Genomic DNA, 21,900 nt, shown 5'->3' on the forward strand with positions numbered 1-21,900 from the left:
AATTATGAACTATTCACATATATATTTTACCATACAATGTTTATTTAAATTAGTCTCATGTAATGTGTATTATATTTTAATTAATATTCCCAATTTTTGCATTTCTTTCTCTTTTTTTTTGCATACAGCATGAAATATCAACAGCTGAACAGAAAATGTTGGATGAAAATATCTTCACTGAAAACAAGTATTTTTATGTGTTGTCGAAGGCTTTCATGACCTTAATCACTGGGTTGCTGTGACTTTTCTGGGCTGTATGGCCATGTTCCAGAAGCATGTTGGCAAAACGTCAGGAGAGAATGCTTCTGGAACATGGCCATTCAGCCCAGAAAACTCACAGCAACCCAAATATTTTTATTTTGAACATTTTAGCTCCCTCAAAAATGAAAGGATGGTTCATTTAGGCTTGAGCCACAAATGCAGACACTTTCACAATGAAATGTGAATTAATTCAGTTATGTTATGATGAATTATTTAAAATCATGCAAATCAGACAGTTTCTCTTCTGTTTTAAAATTCTAAACCACTTCAGGCTAATTTGTTGAGTTCATTACAAAACAATGTTCTATACATTGGGGGCATTTTTATGGTTCATGACTTTTGCTGGCATGACAGCTAGTGGACCATACATTTAAAATCTTAACAAGCAACACATTTCCAAGCAAGTTTCTCTAGGTCATATGTTCTCACGTCCTTTGTAGTACTCTGCCTTGCTGCTCATAAATCATACATGATAATCAGACTACAGGGATTGATCTTTATGCTAATCTTCTCTGATATCTAAGTCACAGACACAAGGGCTATTAAATTCTGTCCTCCTTGAATCTGCAAAGTGCTGCAAAGCTGAAACAGGAGCTAGAACGTATTCAGGCTCTGTTAAACCTAAGGTTAGAACTGAAACTAAAAAAAGTAATTAATTTCTCATTGGACATTCTTGAACAATTCTTCCTCTTTTTACCATGGCATTCATAATATTGTTGCTACAACATTATCCCTCAGAAGGGTTGAGTGGTGTATGAAACTGTCACAGACCAATTTCTAGTCTGCATTCTTCTCACATATACTTATTTACTTACTTGCTTGCTTACTTAGGTGATCCTTCATAGCCTGAGGATGATGGCCCTCCAAGTGTAATGTTTTGGTGGTGGGTCCATAGGTGGCTGTGGAGACCTATTCTTGATCCCCATGTTCTCCCGCAGTGAGGACATTGGTTTTCAGGTGAAAGGCGGTCCCAGTAAGGGTTAGCTTGACATGCTTTCCTCTTGGCATGTTTCTCCCTTTCGCACTCCATTTGTACCTCTTCAAATTCTGCAGCACTGCTGGTCACAGCTGACTTCCAGTTAGAGTACTCAAGGGATAGGACTTCCCAGTTCTCAGTGTCTATGCCACAGTTTTTAAGGTTGGCTTTAAGCCCATCTTTAAATTTCTTTTCCTGTCCACCAACATTATGTTTACCATTCTTGAGTTCAGAATATAGTAACTGCTTGGGGAGACAGTAATTGGGCATTCGGCCAATGTGGCCAGCCCAGCGGAATTGATGGTGTAGGAGCACTGCTTCAATGCTGGTGGTCTTTGCTACATCCAGCACGCTGACATTTGTCTGCCTGTCTTCCCAAGAGATTTGCAGGATTTTTTGATAAGCCAACACTGATGGAATCGCTCCAGACATCGGTAAACAATCCACGTTTTGCAGGGTTGGGAGGTCAATATAAAAAAGCAACTTGATCTCCTTATGGATGTCCCGATCCTCAAACACTCTCTGCTTCATTCAGAAAAATGTTACAGTCACAGAGCTCAAGCGGTGTTGTATTTCAGTGTCAGTGTTGACTTTTGTGGACAAGGGGCTGCCAAAGTAGCAGAAATGGCCAACACTTTGTAATGTTCCACCATTAAGCTGTATTTCTGGCATTGCAGAGGGATTGGCTGGTGACTGCTGGAAGAGCACTTTGATTTTCTCAATGTTCATTGAGAGGCCGAGCTTCTCATATGCTTCTGGGAAGGTGTTTAACATTATCATCAGCATATTAGAGTTCTATAACAGATGCTGTTGTGACCTTGGTCTTGGCTTTCAGTTGGCTGTGAAATAGCTTGCCATCTGTCTGATAGATGATTTTCACTCTGGTGGGAAGCTTCCCATCAACAAGGTGAGATATCATAGCAATGAATATGGAAAATAAGGTTGGGGCAATAACACATCCGTGTTTGACACCTGATTCCACCTTAGATGGGTCACTTTGGGGTCCATTGCAGTCCAAGACTAATGCCATCAAGTCATCGTGGCGGAGTCGCAGGATACTCACAAATTTGTCAGGCCACCCAATTTTTTGGACAATGGTTCAGAGAGCATTGCGATTTACTGTGCCAAATGCCTTTGCAAGGTCAATGAGTACCATGTACAAAGGTTAATTTTGTTCCCTGACTTTTTCTTGGAACTGTTGTGCAGTGAAGATCATGTCCAATGTTCCTCTGGAGGGGCGGAAGCCATTCTGGGATTCTGGGAGGGTGTCTTCTGAGATAGGTAAAAGGCGGTTTGCAAGGATTCTTGCAAGGATTTTCCCAGCGGAGGTTAGAAAGGTGATGTCTCTATAGTTTCCACAGTTTGTTCTTTCCCCTTTTTTTGAAAAAGATTATGATGGTGGCATCCTTAAAGTCTGCTGGAATTTTCTCAGTCACTCACACTTTTTCAGTGAGCTGGCGGAGTTATATATTCACATATATCCAACACATCACATTCAGTCAATTCCATTCAATTTCTATATCAGTCATTTTTAAAGGACACATGTGGAGAAATGTTTTTAAAATAAAAAATGAATTTAAGCTGGAAAGAAACTTCCTAAAATATAAATTCAGTAGTAACATTTTCCAGGTGGAGATATCAACGCAGTTCTAAAATCAGTATCTTCAACCTAGCATAATCTCCATCCATAAGAGAAAATAAACATTTGTTTACCTTTTTTCTTAGGAAGGGAGCAATTCTATTAGAAATGCAAAAGTATCACATCAGAAGTTTAGATGCCCTGGCTATTAAAACAAATGTTTGGAAACAATGGCACAGTGCCCAAGGAGAGGGGGAATCTAAGTTGGTACTGCTGATGGAATTGTGTTATAAACCAGATTATTCTGTCATCACCTTTGTAGCCTTGTCATATAACATTAAAGTATAGAATATAACAAGGTATCACTGATAAGGTGTAGAATATAGAATATAAGAACTCATTCAGGAAATTAAATCTGCAAGAGTGTCTGCCTTCTTTTGTGATGTATTATTTTGGGGAAAAACTAGTTTAGGTTTTAGCTCTGGGAAAACTGCCAGATATTTAGTGGAATGTGAACAAAGATAAAAGAAACTGACCTTGCTAGGGCACTAGTAGCCAATATCAGATGACAGGAGAATAAATACAATTTTTAAGTTTTCCTGACAGATAACTTTAATTGGACAACTGATAAACTGAGTGGTCTTCAGGACAGCTAAGACAAAGCCCACAAATTAGGCTGCTGCATCCAATGCAGACTTAATAAACAGTGAAAACGAATCTTGATAGTCCTATAATTTACTCTGACAAGCTGCCCTAGAATGCTGAAAATACCGATACCAATAAGGATAGACTTGGAATTGATGTATATTTATGTGCTATTAATGCAGGTAAGAGTTAATAATGCTCAAGGAGATAAAACATTGAATGTCTGTGTTTGCAGAGTTGTGTAACCCCTCAAACCGCTGAGAGCATAGAATTCTATAAATTGTATAGCCTTTATGAAAAGCAGACGCTATGGGAAACTATGGTGAGACTGATCATGATGAATAATAGGCTATGTTAAATACTTTAGAAGAGTCACGTTCTTACAAGTGTTAATTATTTCAAGGCAGGTTCAAGAGATAAATACAGAGATAAATATTCTATGAAATGGTGTTTTGAAAGTATAACATCACAATGGCTGTATAATATGATGTAATGAACTGAATATACCTTCTATGTAATGTAGTATGATGAAGCTAAGTGTCCAGACAAGGCAGTGCCTATGTTTCTCCCTAAGGATGAATGCTGAGAATAAATACCTGTGGATGTTTAGAATAAATAGCCCGACATTATTAAACAGCCTGCACATTTTCCAGTATAAATATCCTGAGGTTCCAATAGTTAAAAGGATGCTTAAGTGGAATATTAAAGTTACCTTGGTCTGTAATGTTTAACCACCATCATGAACTAGGGATGCAGGTGACCAGAAGTTGGCAAATGTTACCCCAGGCAGAATCCTGATTAGCTAAAAAGTGACAAGGACCATCAGTCTAAGAGACAAATGTGAGGGGTCACAGCTGTTTTATCTAGATCATCAAATCAGTTGGGTCTCATACTGAATAATTCCCCAAGGTATAACCAAACATAAGTATGCTTATAATTCAAATTAAGGCCAATTAAAAAAAATTGTTGCTGCGCACACTTCATGACTATGATGCAGCTAAATTCCTCCTTTTGACATGTTTAGATTAGGGTTGTGGCAATCCTTTAATTTCTAAAAAAAATTAAAATGTCCAGTTTGCATGTACATGCATAAAGAAAGATGCTTTTAACCCCTAACTACCAGTGATGCCTGATGCAATCAGCAGTTGTGACATAGATCCTACTTTGGATTGTTGCACCACAAATCAGTGTTCACTACAGGGTAAAAAACCTGCTTTGTCCCAGTTTCCACCTGGACAAACCTTCCATCAGTGCAACTGTTGGCTTCCACAGTAGGGTTGGGCAGTAAGTGTAGAATACAGTATATAGCAAACTATTCTAAGCTATATCTGTGATGAGAGATCTCAACCATCATCTTTTACAGCAACATGAGATTTGCTGCAAATTGAGGCTACCATGTCATTGGAACAGTGAAGACATCCCAAGTTTAGACTAGCTTTAAAGTGACTTTCCAAGGTACTAAATCTATGTATTTAACAATAGAATCCATCTACTAGGAGAGCCCTCTAAAGTTTGGATTAAAGCCCGGTGTAATTAGGCATGTGCGATCCATAAAAATGTTTTGAAAGTCATTAAAAAAACTGGGGACACATTTCTAAAGTGTTTCTAAATTATTCTGAGTGAAAATTTTGTTACTGTAATGAGAGTAATGAAATTTAGTTACTATTTCGTTATAGAAATTGTGCATTGGGACTCCTCCAGGGGCTCCTTTCTCTCTCATTTTACAGCTATTGGGGTGAAACTTGCTACAATGGTAGAACACATTTGACATTGTTAGCCCACCAAATTTCATAACGTTTCACTTATCCACAGATTTTGGGGAATTTTCAAAGTTTTTAAAACAACATTTTTTTAAAAAAAGAACTACAAGAGCTATCATTGAATTTTCTACACAATGACATAAGATATCAGGGGATTATTCCCCCCAACTTTCAGAAATATTCATAAAGTTTTTGCAGTGTTCTCACAAATCAATAACACAGGCAAAATCCCAGAGGGCTGGAAACAGCATAGAATCAAAGAATCAAAGAATCAAAGAGTTGGAAGACACCTCATGGGCCATCCAGTCCAACCCCCTGCCAAGAAGCAGGAATATTGTATTCAAATCACCCCTGACAGATGGCCATCCAGCCTCTGTTTAACAGCTTCTAAAGAAGGAGCCTCCACCACACTCCGGGGCAGTGAGTTCCACTGCTGAACGGCTCTCACAGTCAGGAAGTTCTTCCTTGTGTTCAGATGGAATCTCCTCTCTTGTAGTTTGAAGCCATTGTTCTGCGTCCTAGTCTCCAAGGAAGCAGAAAACAAGCTTGCTCCCTTCTCACTGTGGCTTCCTCTCACATATTTATACATGGCTATCATATCTCCTCTCAGCCTTCTCTTCTTCAGGCTAAACATGCCCAGCTCCTTAAGCCGCTCCTCAGAGGGCTTGTTCTCCAGACCCTTGATCATTTTAGTCACCCTCCTCTGGACACATTCCATAGTTGTCCTCATTTACAAGAAGGGTGATAAAAAGGATCACAACAACCATCACTCTATTAACCTCTTAGATATTGACTTTTTAATAAACATTTGTGAAACAAATTAGATGACTGGGGATTTAATAACCAAATCATTCACTCTGAACAGGTTGGTTTCAGAAAAGGATAGAGAACAATCGACCAGTGTTTGACCTTGTATTACTTAGTCCAACAAGCTGGACCTACCACACATCTATTTGTTGCCTTTATTGACTTAGCAGCACCTTTTGACTCAATCGATAGAAACCTGTTGTGGCATAAACTGGCTAACACTAATATGGATAAGTGCCTAGTGTCCCAGTGTCCCAACTTAATTCTAACATCATGACTAGAATAAGAGCTGGTATTTCTGGCTCATTAATGGATACCATTCATACTAATGAAGGAGTAAAACAAGTGTGTCTACTGGCACCAAAACTCATGAATCTATATTTGAAGGACATAATACCTGCACCCTCAGGGCCAGAGGTTTTTTTCCACCCACAGTAGGACCCAAGAAAATTCCCATTCTATTGTATGTGGATGACATGGTACTAATCTCACTTAACTAAATTGGTCTGAGAAGACTGCTTTCTAAGCTTGGTACATATTACTCTAAAGAAAAGCTGAATATCAACTATAATAAAACAAAGGTAATGGTGTTTGGAAGGAGACATTCTCAACGTCGATGGTCCATCACCAAATTAAACAATGTCAGGAATTTAAGTACCTTGGAATTCATTTCACAGAAAAACTATCCTGGACACCCCATATAGAACACACTAAAGCAGTGACTTTGAAATATATTGGAGCAATCCTCAGGTTTTACAACACTGCAAGGGGTCATCTCTTTGTCCTAGTCCTTAAAATATTCCAGAGTAAAGTTATAGCCCAGATTTTGTATGGTGCTGCTGTTTGGGGATTAAGCCCTCTATTTTGAACTCAAGGGAGAAGCTCCATGAATATATTTTTAATCATGGTGCTCACCAGGATTGGCAGGGTCTTAATAACTCAAAAATTTCCCACTGGTTCAGACTGTACAAACTTGACCCTTGTAGGGCTGTATCTACCTCTCTAGGCTCACTTTTCCAAAACCTAGGCAAGCCTTCACAGCTCTTCATTTTCAAAGTATGCCCACAGTGGTGATTGATGGTAGATACAAAGCCGCCCCTCTGGCTCTTCGTTTACATGTTTGCAGGACTCTGGAAATTGAGAATTTGCCTCACTAGTTGTTTTCCTGTCCTCTGTATTCTGAGCCAAGAACTAAAATCCTGGGGCCTATTTATTTTCCAAAATGTGTTGGACAGTGATAAATAAGGTTTCTGCTTGTCTTCATCTCTAGCACAAGCAAACACAGGCAGAAAAGGAAAAGAAAGAGGCAGAAAAAGGTAGAACAATCTGAGAATATTAAATATTCTCAGATAGTTCTAGATGAGTCAAAACCATGGGTATTACCTGGCAGCAGAAAATGTTGGCTGACAGTGACAACCTTGGCACAACACTTCCCAATACATTGGGGAGACTAATCAACAGGGGAATTCCTAGTAATATGTGCCATCACTGTTTAGAGAGAACAACAAGGATTTATCTCCTCACCTATCTCTTCTGCTTCTACTAGCCTACATAAGGCAGGGCTGTTGTGTGTGTGTGTGTGGCAAATGGGATCAAGAAGCTACTATGTACTGCAGTCCTACCAATTATACCTTCCTGCAGCATAGAATACTATTGCAGTTGCTGCTGCATGTTGTTGTCAACCAGCCGCAGGCAAATGCAGCAGTGGCATAGCTTCCCACTACACTGCATGTGTATTGTCAGAGAAACAAACTTCTGAACACAGGAAATAATCCTGTTGTTGTTGTTGTTGTTGTGCGCCTTTAAGCTCTCTCAAACATGTGCTGTCCCTGAGGCAAACCGATCACAGGGTTTGTTGGTAAGATTTGTTCTGGGAGAGGTTTCCTTTGACTTCTTTTGAGGCTGCTGAAAGTTACCAAGGAGGGATTCAAACTATGATCTCCCAAGGTCTTACTTCAATCATGCTGGCTCAGGAAACAGTCTGTCCCTTGTCTACAGAGATGCTGCCGCAGTCTAAAGTTTTAGCAGTTTATTGCATGAGGCGAACATGAGCAGAGACTGTGGCCCCTTCTACACTGCCATATTATCCAAATTATCTCATTTGAACTGGAGTATACGAGTCTGCACTGCCATATAATCCGGTTCAAAGCAGATAATCTGGATTTTATATGGCAATTTTGAAGGGGCCTTAGTTCTAGCTCTAGGTGCCCTTGAGGAAAAAAAATGTGTCTCTTGTAATTTGATCCAGCTTGGAGTTATAGTGCTTTTGACCTTACTCATAAATTCTCCGCTTCCCATTAACAAAGAATGTTTCAGTGTCCATCAGTGCTACCTTCACAGTCACAATGGGCAGTAACTGGAAGAAAACTCTACAATTTTAACAAAGGGTTGTTGTAGATTTTTTGGGATGTATGGCCATGTTCTAGAAGTATGCTCTCCTAACGTTTTGCCTGCATCTGTGGCAAGCTTCCTCAGAGGTTGTGAGATTTGTTGGAAACTAGGAAAATTGGGTTTATATATCTGTGGAAGGTCCAGGGTGGGAGAAAGAACTTTTGTCTGTTAGAGGTATGTGTGAATGTTTCAATTGGCCTCCCTGATTAGCATTTAATGGCCTGCCAGTTTTTAGGTGTGGCTTCTTACTGCCTGGGAAAATCCTTTGTTGAGAGGCGATTAGGTGTTCCTGATTGTTTCTTGTCTGGAGTTCCCCTGTGTTTGAGTTTTGTTTTTTTATTTACTGCTGTAATTTTAGAGTAATTTTAGTACTGGTAACCAGATTTTGTTCATTTTCATGGTTTCTTCCTTTTTGTTGAAATTGTCCACATGTTTGTGGATTACAATGGCTTCTCTGTGTAGCCTCACATGGTAGTTGTTATAACACTTTTCCTCTGGGTGGGTCTTTGTCTTTACTCTTGTGGCTCGTTCCCGGTCTTGCAGCTCTTCTGATGTCTGAGGTGGAGTATCCATTGGCCTGTAAATACCAGTTTAGGTGGTTCAGTCATCTTGGAGGAGGTGGGGTTTGCAGATTCTTTTTGCACGGTCTACCGGGGCTTTAATGGTGCCACCCAGAGGAAAAGTGCCATACATTAAGGGAACCACTGACCGCATAGGGAGGCTGATAAGGAAACACAACATACAAACTATTCTACAGACCATTAAGAAAATGCTACATTCAGCAAAGGACAAGAGTGATCCTCTCACCTCTGCAGAAGTCTACCGTATACCATGCAGCTGTAGACAAGTCTACATAGGGACCACCAAACGCAGCATTGCCCAAACACAAATCAAGGAATATGAAATGGACCACAGACTACTTCAACCAGAGAAGTCAGCCATAGCAGAGCACCTGAGGAACCAACCTCGACATAGCATATTACTTGAGAACACAGAAATGCTGGACCACTCTAACAACTACCATATCAGGCTACACAGAAAAGCCATTGAATTCCACAAGCATGTGGACAATTTCAACAGAAAGGAAAAAACCATGAAAATGAACAAAATCTGGCTACCAGTATTAAAAAAGCTCTAAAATTACATCAGTAAATAAAAAGCAAAACTCAAACACAAGAGAACTCCAGACAATAAACAATCAGGAATACCTAATCACCTCTCAACAAAGAATTTTCCCAGACAGTAACAAGCCAGGTCATCAAATGCTAATCAAGATGGCCAATTGAAACATTCACAGCTAGCTCCAACAGACAAGAGTTCTTTCTCCCACCCTGGAGATATCTGACAGAAATATAGATATATAAACCCAATTTTCCTAGTTTGCAACAGACCTCACAATCTCTGAGAATGCTTGCCACAGATGCAGGAGAGAATGCTTCTAGAACATGGCCATACAAAAATCTACAACAGCCCAGTAATTCCAGCCATGAAAGTCTTCAACACTACAGTTTTGACGTTTTGTCAAAGTTCAAGCATGTAAAGTAAAATAAGCAGGATGTTAGGCAGAGGTGACCGTGTGAATTTGATATTGAAAAAAAGTTATTTTTTTCTTCAAAAATTTCTTTAGAATCTGTCTATTAGCAGCCGACAACAGAAGTCTATTCCTGTTTTTGTGAAAAATTGTGAGAACTTCAGTCTGCTTTCTGAAGTCCTTCACTCTTCAAAGAAGGGCACGGACATGCATTATGATGTGTCCCATCTCCTGCATACTTTTATAGTAATCAGAACTGAAGGTTATTTCCTCCTTTAAGCACAATGTGATAACAGTCTTCTTGCTTCTCTTAAAATAGCGTAGGATTTTGACAGTATTTTTAGAACAATGTAATTGTTGCTTGTGGATAACCACCACTCAGAAAACTTTGGTTATTTTATACTTTTACAGGAGAGCGCAAACAATCACATACAAGATCAGGGATAAAGGATGTCTTGCTCATAGCCTGCTGGTCTGTTTCAAGATGCAATTATAAACGCTAGTTATGACCTATAACACCTTATATGGTTCAAATTCAAGTTATCTGAAGAAGTATATCTTCCTTTATGACTTTGCCTGTGTCCTGAGATATTCTGTGGTGGCTCCTCTCTCTGATTTGCACCTGTACAACTTCTGGAAACATAATAAAGAATGGGCCTTTGAGGGGATCTCATGTAATTTTTTAAACTCGCTGTTTTACCTTGATAAAGCAAGATGATGGTGGTGATGTTGATGTGAGTTAGTGGGATCACCAGTCCATTTGTGTAGGTCCCTTGGTCATCTTGCCTCTTGCCTGAAATCCCTAGGGTGGGGTTGAAAATGTTTTGGATATAGTATCAAACACTTTTAATAACTCTTTAAAATTTGGACTAAAATCCAGATGGATTTGCCATCTATTACGATTAGCCGTCAGTGCTATTTTTACTATTTCTTACACTTACAAATTCAGGGATTCCAAGCCCTGCTGGTTTGTTAAAAGTAGAGATCAATGTGTAGAACTTCTGTGCTTACTGAACTGGGAACAAAAATCGATTTAGAATTGCATGAAGTTGAATGGATCCTATTGTACAACATATTCTTCGATTTGTACTTATTTTTATGTTTTCACTTAAGTAATTTTTGTTGCACAATTGTACTGTTTCAAATTTTCTTTTATGTATTGAGGGTGATATAGACTTACTAGTTTTAACAAACATTCTTCAAAAACAAAAAAAATCTCAAAAAGTACTTGTTACATTTTTGTGATAGAAATTCCTTTTATAGAAGCCACACAATCTATTCCACATCTACAGAAATCTAGATGTCTACTATATCTCTGGTTTTCTGGACCAACACAGAAAAACATCCTGTGTCAATATTCCAGCTTTTTAAAATGTTATCTTCTCTACTACTTCATTCATGTAGTCATCTGTTTTGAGGTTGTGTTAATGTTGTTTTTTACATACTGAGCTGCATTGTCTCAGGAGGCACAAATCTTGTTTGCTACTGTCTTGGATTTATTTTTAATATGATACAGTGGAGAAGTCAGCAAGATGAACTACCTCTCAGGTGATACTTCTCAAAAGAGGTACATAAACTGTTTATGAAAAAAGTTATGATTCTGGTGAAAGTGCAAGTGGAGTCAAAACAAGCTGTGAAATTCAAGTACATCTACTTGGTGCTCAGAGGATAATGCGCAAAGAATAAAAGAATATGAGGAAGGATATCAAGACTATGAGGTTGAAGGACAAGCTGTAACTGGAGTGAATTCATTCCATGCATCTTTTACAGAACAATCTCTTCACCAGGAGAGTTCACAATATGACAAACAAAGTTACCAAAACAAAACACTGACTTGTGAATGCTGCTCTTAAAAGAAATCTCTAATAATCAGATGGCTTCCACATAAACAAAATGAAAACAGGGAATGCTATAATGAAATGTTGGGACTTTATCATGCCAACCTGCTATTTCACTACAGTTGAGTTATTGTAGATAATAGTTACATACTGGATTGAGCACCTTCAGTACCACACCTCTCTTCAATCTTCCTTTTCTTTTCTTTTTTTTTCTTTTTCTCCCCTTTTCTCTCTTCAATAGTGCAATTCCGTTGAAGTAATGGAAATATTAAAGGCTTGGGAATGGGGGACTCGGGGGGAGGGGGCGGAGGAGACAAACTGATAGCAGGATGCATAGGGTCTGTCATCAATGGTGACAGTTCAAACGACCATGCCAGTTTACCTCTCATGTAATTTTTTTGCAGTTTTTTTCCTTTTATTTGATACATCCCAATAATCAACAAATTTTTGCCATACAGGACTTATTTCAATATACATTATTCCAAAAATAAATATTCCTTAAATGACATTTTATACATTCCTTAGTTATGCATCACCCAACAAACCCCCCCATCCCCCCCCCCCCCGGAACAGCAATTCTAAATCATGTCATTGCATCAATTTAACCGTGTGGAAAGCCTGGTTCATAATGCTGTATCTGTTGTCTCCGTCTATTTTGTCAATTAACACAGATCATTTCCTAAACCAGTCTTGTTCTATTTGTCCCTCTTTGAAGGTGAGAGGGTCGGTATATAAAACCTCGAAATAATAAATATATAAATAAATTTATATACTTGTTTTTCCTTTGATTGATAAAATCATTAATTATATATTCTGATAGATAGGTCCACCAGGTTTCCAAATCCCATTTTGTATCATCTCTCCATCCCAGGGGTATTGTGGCCTGTATCGTATATTTTAAGATTTCTGTCCAATTATTGTTATCATCCTTTACCTTTATGGTGAGGGACATGAACCTGGCTTTATCCCACATTAATTCTTTTCCTATTATGTCTTCCATTACTGTCCTTATTTTACCATAATAGTTCTGAATTTTGATACAATCCCACCACATGTGGGAGAATGAACCAATCCCCCCACAGTTGTGCCAACATTTGTTTGAGACATTTCCCATAATGTGTGCTAATTGGGTGGGAGTTCTATACCATTTGGAGATTATTTTCCAAATGGTATAGATGGGTTTCTTTGATCCTCAAATGTTTAATTTTATGAATATTGTCAATCTAAGACCCAATTAATTTCTCATTGAAGCTTTCATTTTTTTCCCCAATTTTCTATAAGAGTTGTTTTTGTTTTGTAAGTTAAGCTGATTAATTCCTCATACAGTAGCCCAATAATCCCTTTGTCTATTTCTACTTTCCTTTTAATTATTCTGTCAAGTGGGGTTTCTGCTACTTATCTTCTTTTCATGGCCTGAGCTTTACTGGACAGGCCTAACCATGCTATCCAGTTTCCTTGACCACATTTGTCTTTTATCTTATCCCACTTTATTATTTCTCCATTGGGTTCCATGAGGTCCCCTATCCTTTTGATTCCATTTTCCTTAAGTGCCCTAATTAGATTCCTGAATGTCTTGTCCTTATTTTCCAAGGTTTCTAATGGGAAAGGGTTGATTTTGTTTATTTGTAATTTATTTTGCCATTTTTTCCAAATTAACAACGTTGATAAACAGGGGCCGACTTTTAAGTTCTTTAAGTCTTTTCTGTCTATTCTCTCTCCCATATACGTTCCCCTTTTCCAACTGTTTGCTTCCTTTTCTATTTGCACCCATCTTTTTGACCCTTCCAACTCAAATTCTAATAATCTTGCCAACTGACTTGCCTCATAATATATTCCCAAAGAGGGAGCCCCCCATCCACCCTTTTCTTGTTTACTATAATACAGAAAGTTGGCAATTCTGTTTTTGTTTCCTCCCACTACCCATTTTTTGATAGAGTTGTCCCATTTATTCAGCAAATTGTTAGGAATATTCACCAGGAGGGTTTGGAACAAAAATAAGAATTTGGGCAAAATCTTCATCTTATAAATGTTTAACCTTGTGGATGTATCTCTGAATTTCTTCCCCCATGTGTTAATTTGTTTGCTTATATTTTTCCATAGACAATTAAAATTCATTGGTATGATATTATTGAGATTTTTTGGTTTATCTACCCCCAGGTATTTAATCTCTCCCCCCCCCCCCCCCGCAATTTAACTCCCATAATATTTTGAACCTTTTTGAGTTCTTCCCATGATAAATTTTTGTGTAGTATCTCTGATTTTTCAAAATTAATTGTGAGGCCCGAAGTTTTCTCAAAATCCTTAACAGTTTTAACTATTGATTGTAATGACTCCTCCACCTCCCCTAAAATTATCATAACATCATCAGCGTACAGATTAATCTCGATGTCTTCCTTGCCCACCTTATATCCTTTAATGACCAGATTGTTCCTTACTGAATTTGCTAGTGGCTCAATGGCCAATGAAAATAGGGTCGGAGAAAGGGGGCATCCCTGTTTGGTTCCCCTCTTGATATCTACTTATCTAGTGTGTGCTCCGTTTACTGAGATGGTTGCTTTATTTCCCCTATATAATTCTTTTATTACTTTACACACTTTCGCCCCCATATTGCTTTCCTCACATATGATCTAATGAATGTAATGTCTCTTATGTAATGAAGTCCTTGAACAACTACCAAATGCTCTGAGAGGTTCCTTGCTCAGCAGATAAAGTGCTTTGAGAGAGCCTCTATGTCCCATCATGAGCACGTGGGTGACAATACTGTAAAAGGATGGGACTGTGATGGGAGAATATAAAGATTTCTTTCCTGCCTTCGGCGGCACAAAAGCATAGAATATATCTGCTTTTTATGGCTAAGGTTAAGAAACTTAAAGGAAGTTGTGTAGAGGAAAGATCTGGAGACAGGAAGAAATGTTTGAAGTAAATTAATCAACACAACTCAACACAAGGACAATCAACACAAGGCACCTAACTCGCCAGCACCAGAGCACTGAATAGCATTCACTCAATAGGAGATAAAATGATAGAAATGTTTGGAAAAACAACCTGACTTTCAAGCCAAGATACACAGAAAGATTTCAACCTCAATATTATACAATTCATTTCCTTTTTCTTCACAGTTCTGTAAATGTAATTCTTAAAGTTAAAATTCTATTGTAGAACACCAGCATTTCCAGAGTTTGGTGTTAAACTACAATTCTTAGTATCCACTACAAGTTATATTCAAAAACTAAGATTTCCAAGCTCTCATCAAACCTGACGGAGTCCCCAGTGATGCAATGGGTTAAACCCTTGTGCTGCAGGACTTAAGACCGACAGGTTGGATATTCAAATCCAGGGAGAGTGCGGATGAGCTCCCTCTGTCAGCTCTAGCTCCCCATGCAGGGACATGAGAGAAGCCTCCCACAAGGATGGTAAAACAACAAACATCCGGGTGTCCTTGCAGATATCCAATTCTCTCACACCAGAAGTGACTTGCAGTTTCTCAAGTCACTCCTGACATGAGAATAAATCAAATCAAATCTGACCAGATCAGTCTAAGAAGCCAAATGCATGACTGCCCCTTGCTTAGACAGTCAACAAGGATTCAATAACTGATAAAGGCTTCAATCCGTTTCTCCTCTTGAGTCTTGCTAAAAGGAGCAGGGGGGGGGGGTTGCTTAAAATTAAAGGGGCTATCTAGACTGACCCTGCACAAAACTATACACAAAATGCCAATTCCCTCTAACTAAAAAGGGACTGAAATAAGGATGTGTTGTACTCCGCAAAAATGAGTGTTCTTGCGGAGGTACAACAAGGATATCAAAGGATGACAAACCCAACTCCTGTGCATCAATGCCTTGCCAGCTGAAACCCGAACTATCCGAGACCTACTTGCTTTTCGGAAAGCCTGTAAAACCTTTCTCTTCTGACAAGCTTTCAATGGGTGAATAACTCGGGACTATGCCTGTTCTTGTTTTTATTGTATTTTAATAACAATAAGTTAATTGTATTGTTTTAATCTACTGCTGTAAACCGCTCCGAGCCAAATTGGGAGTAGCGGTATACAAGTCAAAATAAATAAATAATAGATAAATAAATAATGATCCACAGTGTGACAACGAAATAATAAAGATTCCTACTTTTTATGATGATGTATCAGGGTGAAATAAATTATGTCTTTGGTTGTCAAGTGTTTTAAAAGATTTATAATGAGTCAATGTAAAATGTGTGTGTACATACACATTTTCAAGTAACCTGTCAAATTATGGTGATCCCGTGAGTTTCAAAGAAATGTTTCCCAATACTTAATATATCAGAGTTTTTTTAAAGGTTTTATATATAGATAAAAATGTCCCATAGTTATTTATAAGGAGAACTAAATGTTCTCCTTCCATTTTGATAAATCACTATCTAAGCTTATATAGTTTTGTTTTATAGACTGTTTCCATACCTAAAAATATATTGATGACATGGGATTGTACCATATCACCCAAACCAATTATGACTATTTCTTTGATTTTGTCTCATGAGAGTTGAAATTAGAAAGTATTATTAGGTATATGATGGGAGCTATTACTTGTATATTCAAAAGGTGTATTCTATAAACACAGGATTAATCTTATTAGCATGATGTCTCTAGACATTTTAAATAAGTTTTGGCATCTGCACTACTTTGTATACAAGATTAGAATACCATGTTGTTGTTTTTGTTGTTGTTGTTTTAATCTCCAAGACGCACAATGACTTGCATTCATGTAAATATGACAAACAATTCAAAGACAATTGTTTGTGGAAACACTGACACACTTTACCCTTGTTAATACTGAGTGCTCTTTGAATTTATGTTTTGGCTTTGAGGAATGAAAAATGATTTGAATTGCATTATACCTCACAGCACCAGAACCTTCTTCTTTCCTTTCATGTCTAAAAGGATGTGTTGACCTGATAACACATAATTTAGACCTTATGTTCATACAGTCAAATTAGCTTGCTTGTAGGATATACATTAGTGTCTGCTGGTAATCTATATTCTACTCTTATCTGTAGTATTTCATTCCATTTGCACCCTCATGGCCCGATTCAGAAGAAAGGTATGATAGCAGCCATAGAAAGTAAAACATTTAGGCAGAATTTTCTGTAGAACCTATTATACAAGCTTCTCTTTGTCCAAGGACTTGATTCTACCATTTTCTGCACTTTCAGATGGGCAAGGGGAAAGTGGAGGGAAACGTCCTCCTTCATTCCCTGCCATCTTTCTCTGTCTTTCGGGATAGCTTCCCATCCCACGTCCTCATCATTTCCCCACGTCCTCATTGTGTTCTCCAGATAGGAGCTGGATTACAATCGACTCCTCAAAAGGCACTCCGAGCTCCATTTCTCTATGCTGCTAAAATGTAGCCCCAAGGAGTCCCAAGGGAAGTTGCACTGCATCATGTGATAGACTCAGTGGGACTTTGTTTTGGCAACATAGAGAAATGGGGATAAAACACAGAGAAGTCTGCATCTGATGAGGTTGACAGTGTCTTTCATATACTGAATTTACTCAAATCTAATGCTCACTTTTTTTTGGTCTAAATTACTTCCGCAAAATTAGGTTGCACATGAGATTCGAGTAATATTGTAACCTTAATTCTGAGCCAAACTAAAAGGGCAAGCTTCTTCAGGAGCACTTGGAGCTCCAATTTCAGATATGTCATCTCCAATTTAATGGCCACAGCTCAATGCTATGCAGTCCTGAGATTTGTAGTTTGATGAGCCACCAGCATTCTTCAGCAGAGAAAGTTCATGACCTTGTAAAATTACATGATTTCATACAATTGAGTCCGGGTAGTTAAAGTGGATCCATTCTACAGCATAGATGTGCCCCAAGGTTTTGGTCTTGCTTTTTTTTATTCAACTGCTGAAAGCTTTGGAGTTCTAACACTTATAGAATCATTGAATCATATAATCATTGAATTGAAAGAGACCTCATGGGCTATCAAGTCCAACCCCCTGCCAAGAAGCAGTAAAATTGTGTTCAAAGCATCCCCAACAGATGACCATCCAGCCTCTGTTTAAAAGCCTGCAAAGAAGGAGCCTCCACCACAGTCTGGGGCAGAGAGTTCCACTGCTAAACAGCTCTCACAGTTAAGAGGTTCTTCCTAATGTTTAGCTGGAATCTACTTTCCTGTGGTTTGAGGCATTGTTCCATGCCCTAGTCTTCCAAGGTAGCAGAAAACAAGCTTGCTCCCCACCTTAAAACTTCCCCTCACATATTTATACATGGCCATCATTTCTCCTCTCAGCCTTCTCTTCTGCAGGCTAAACATGCTCAGCTCTTTCATCCGCTCCTCATAGGGCTTCTTGTCTAGACCAATAGTTGCCCTCCTCTGGACATATTCCAGCTTGTCAACATCTTCCTTCAATTGCAGTGCCCAGAATCTGACACAGAATTCCAGGTGTGGTCAGACCAAGGCAGACTAGAGGGGTAGTATGAATTCCCCGGATCTAGACACTATACTTCTATTTATGCAGGCCAAAATCCCATTGGCTATTTTTGCTGCTGCATGACATTGGTGGCTCACTTGTTGTCCCTGAGGACTTCAAGATCTTTTTCACATGTACTTCTGTTGAGCCAGGCATCTTCAGGAGGTCCTACAAGGGCCAGAAAAATAGTACAGGTCAATGACTGGCTTAGAAAATGGTGTCAGGAGGAACGCTTTGGCTTCCTCGACCATGGCCTGCTTTTCCAGGAGGATGGCCTACTGGCAAGGGATGGAGTGCATCTCACACAAGTAGGAAAACACCTTTTTGCTCACAGACTCACAAACTTCATTAGGCGCACTTTAAAATAGGTCCACCGGGGGAGGGGGACAACAGCCTTATGAACACAACATTACCCACAATGTCAGGGAACCGCCAGAAGGCTAAACGGGGGGTTGCACAAACACAACGAGGACCAAGTACCAAAAGCACAATAATCCCAATTAAACAGCTTGGGGGAAGATCTCAGGGGCTCACATGTCTTTACAATAATGCACAGAGCATGGGAAATAAACAAGACGAACTCCAACTTTTAGCACAACACCACAAATACGATATCATAGGCATCAATGAAATGTGGTGGGATGACTCCTATCACTGGAATGTAAACATGGAGGGCTATAACCTCTTTCACAGAAACTGAACAAAGGGGAGAGGAGGCGGAGTAGCCTTATATGTCAAAAACTGTTACGCTGCAGAAGAGATGCAAGACAGCAATCCGGGAAACCAGCTTGCAAGCATCTGGATAAGAATCAAGGGAACTGGGACTCAAAAAGATGTCGTAGGCATCTACTACAGACCTCCAAACCAGGAGATGAATAGATGAAGTCTTCTGCCAACAGGTGACCAAACAGGCACAGAGAAGAGATGTAGCAATCATGGGGGGTTTCAACTATCCCGATATTTGCTGGAAAACAAACTTGGCTAAGAGTACAAGGTCCAACAAATTCCTCGCTTGCCTTGCAAACAATTTCATGGCCCAGAAGATAGAAGAGGCAACAAGGGGGTTGGCTACTCTTTATCTCATCCTAACAAATGCTGAGGACCTGATTAATGCAGTTGAAGTGGTCGGATCCTTAGGGGCAAGTGACCATGTGGTCTTGCAATTTGAGGTACAAAGGAAGGCCGAAACTAAGACAAGTAAAACCTGCATTTTGGACTTTAGGAGAGCTGATTTCTGAAAAATGGAGGAAACACTGAGCAGCATTCTGTGGACACAGATACTAAAAGACAAGGGAGTTACGGATGAATGGGAATTTCTCAAGAATGAAATACTCAAGGCGCAATTGCAAACCATGCCAACAAAGAGAAAAAATAGGACAAGTGCAAAGAAGCTAGACTGGATGTCCAAAGAACTTCTAACTGTGCTAAGACACAAAAGAGACATGCACAAGAAGTGGAAAAAGGGAGAAATCACCAAAGAAGAATTCAAACAAATAGCCAACACCTGTAGGGAAAAGGTCCACAAGGCTAAAGCACAAAACGAGCTCAGGCTTGCCAGGGACATTAAAAACAATAAAAAGGGCTTTTTTTATGTCAGTAGAAAAGGAAAAACAAGGAGGCAATAGGGCCTCTTTGAGGAGAAGATGGGGCAATGCTGACAGGGGAGAGGGAAAAGGCAGAACTGCTTAATGCCTTCTTTGCCTCGGTCTTCTCACAAAAAGAAAGTTATCTTCAACCTCAGCAAGATGGAGTGAGTGAGGGATTAGAGGACATCTAACCCCAAATTGGGAAACAAGTCGTCCAGGAATACCTGGCCGCTCTAAGTGAGTTCAAGTCCCCAGGGCCAGATCAACTACACCCAAGAGTATTGAAGGAACTAGTGGAAGTCATTTCTGAACCATTGGCAATCATCTTTGAGAGTTCTTGGAGAACGGGAGAAGTTTCAGCAGACTGGAGGAGGGCCAATGTGGTCCCAATCTTCAAGAAGGGATAAAAGGATGACCCAAACAATTACCGTCCGGTCAGCCTCACGTCGATACCAGGCAAGATTCTGGAAAAGACTGTCAAGGAAGTGGTCTGTAAGCACTTAGAAACAAATGCAGTCATCGCTAATAGTCAACATGGATTTATCAAAAACAAGTCATGCCAGACTAATCTGATCTCTTTTTTCGATAGAGTTACAAGCTGGGTAGATGCGGGGAATGCCGTGGATGTAGCGTACCTGGATTTCAGTAAGGCCTTCGACAAGGTCCCCATGACCTTCTGGCAAACAAACTAGTCCAATGTAGGCTAGGCAAAATTATGGTGAGGTGGATCAGTAATTGGTTAAATGGACGAACCCAGAGGGTGCTCACCAATACTTCCTCTTCATCTTGGAAATGCCCTTTTGCTTCTGTACATTACATTTGCCAGCAAATACTTTTTTGGTTTCAGGGTTTTGAAAATTGAGATAAGCATTAGATTTGATGGTACATTAGACTCGAGTAAATTTAATAGATCTAAGAAGCCCCATTAAGGTTACCCTAGATCAAGTTCATGTGGGATTTGGCACCATGGAACTGATCTAGCCCCAATATAAGTGGTCAATGTAGAGCTGTCCCACCTTTTGGAACAGAATATGTCTTTGTTTTTATTTTCCAGATACAATAGTCTATTCATAGCTTTTTAAGAGTTGAGACTAAAAACATTTCCTCCCCTCCCTACCTGTAGGCAGTTGTAATACTTAAAACTGTAGCTTCTAAGAGGGTTAATTGATAATATATCTTGGAGAAGTTACCTTTTGGAAAATATCTCCCAGAATACCTTGTATAAATGGCATCCCCAAGCTCCAGATTAAAGCCTATTAAATGTAGGCATTTTTTTCAGATTGAATGAATTAGGTATTTGTGAAACATGCAATTCAGTGATCAGTATTTTCTTTTCTTGTTTATTACATACTTGTTCCGTCTTCCAGGAGCATAGTTTGCATTACCTTTTAGTTGCATGAGATAGTGTTCCTTTGCATTTCCCCACGGTTGCTACAGACTTAGCAGCACCCTGGAAGTTAAACAGTATCAGAGTCTGCAAACCAGACTGCAGGCCCTCTGTAGCTATTGGTTTAGAAAAGTATCTCTTTGGGTCTAGGGACCGCCTTTTTTCCTGGGTTGAGATCTCCATTTTGGAATCTCCCCTGCCTCCTTCAGTAGAGAAAGAAAGCTTCAGATGTGCTGTTGGTCAGGCAGGTAGCTCTGAAAAAATCATTGTAAATACGATTGAGTTATATACATAGATAGAAAGGTTAATTGAGCAACTAAGTTATATAGATAGAAAGATAGATAGAGAAGTACAATTGAGTTATAGATAGTAATTGAGCAATTGGGAATGAGTTATATAGATAAAGAAGCTAATTGAGATAGATAGAATAGCAATTGAGTAATTGAGCAATTGAGTTATGGATAGCAATTGAGATATAGAAAAGTTATTGAACATTATTGAGCATTACTTCATCTCTAAAGATAACCTTGAGCTATAGATAGGGAAAAACCTGTTTTTTCTAGCCATAGCAGCTCAGGGTTAGGGTGAAAGTATCCCAGGATATTTTCTACCTTTTGGGGGAAATTACTTCAGTAACTGAAGGAAAGGAAAGAAAGATCATCTCTATGGTTTCACCAATTGACTGTTTTATT

The 21,900-nt window shown here is 39.1% G+C and overlaps 1 protein-coding gene across 1 annotated transcript in view; it reads right to left on the reverse strand.

Moving 5' to 3' along the window:
* Window positions 1-21,900, reverse strand: part of CTNNA3 (catenin alpha 3) — a 1,221,152-nt gene that overhangs the window by 84,258 nt on the left and 1,114,994 nt on the right. The gene's annotated exons all lie outside the window — the stretch shown is intronic.

The sequence above is a fragment of the Anolis sagrei genome, chromosome 3 (assembly GCF_037176765.1).
Source record: "Anolis sagrei isolate rAnoSag1 chromosome 3, rAnoSag1.mat, whole genome shotgun sequence".
Classification (NCBI taxonomy): Eukaryota; Metazoa; Chordata; class Lepidosauria; order Squamata; family Dactyloidae; genus Anolis; species Anolis sagrei.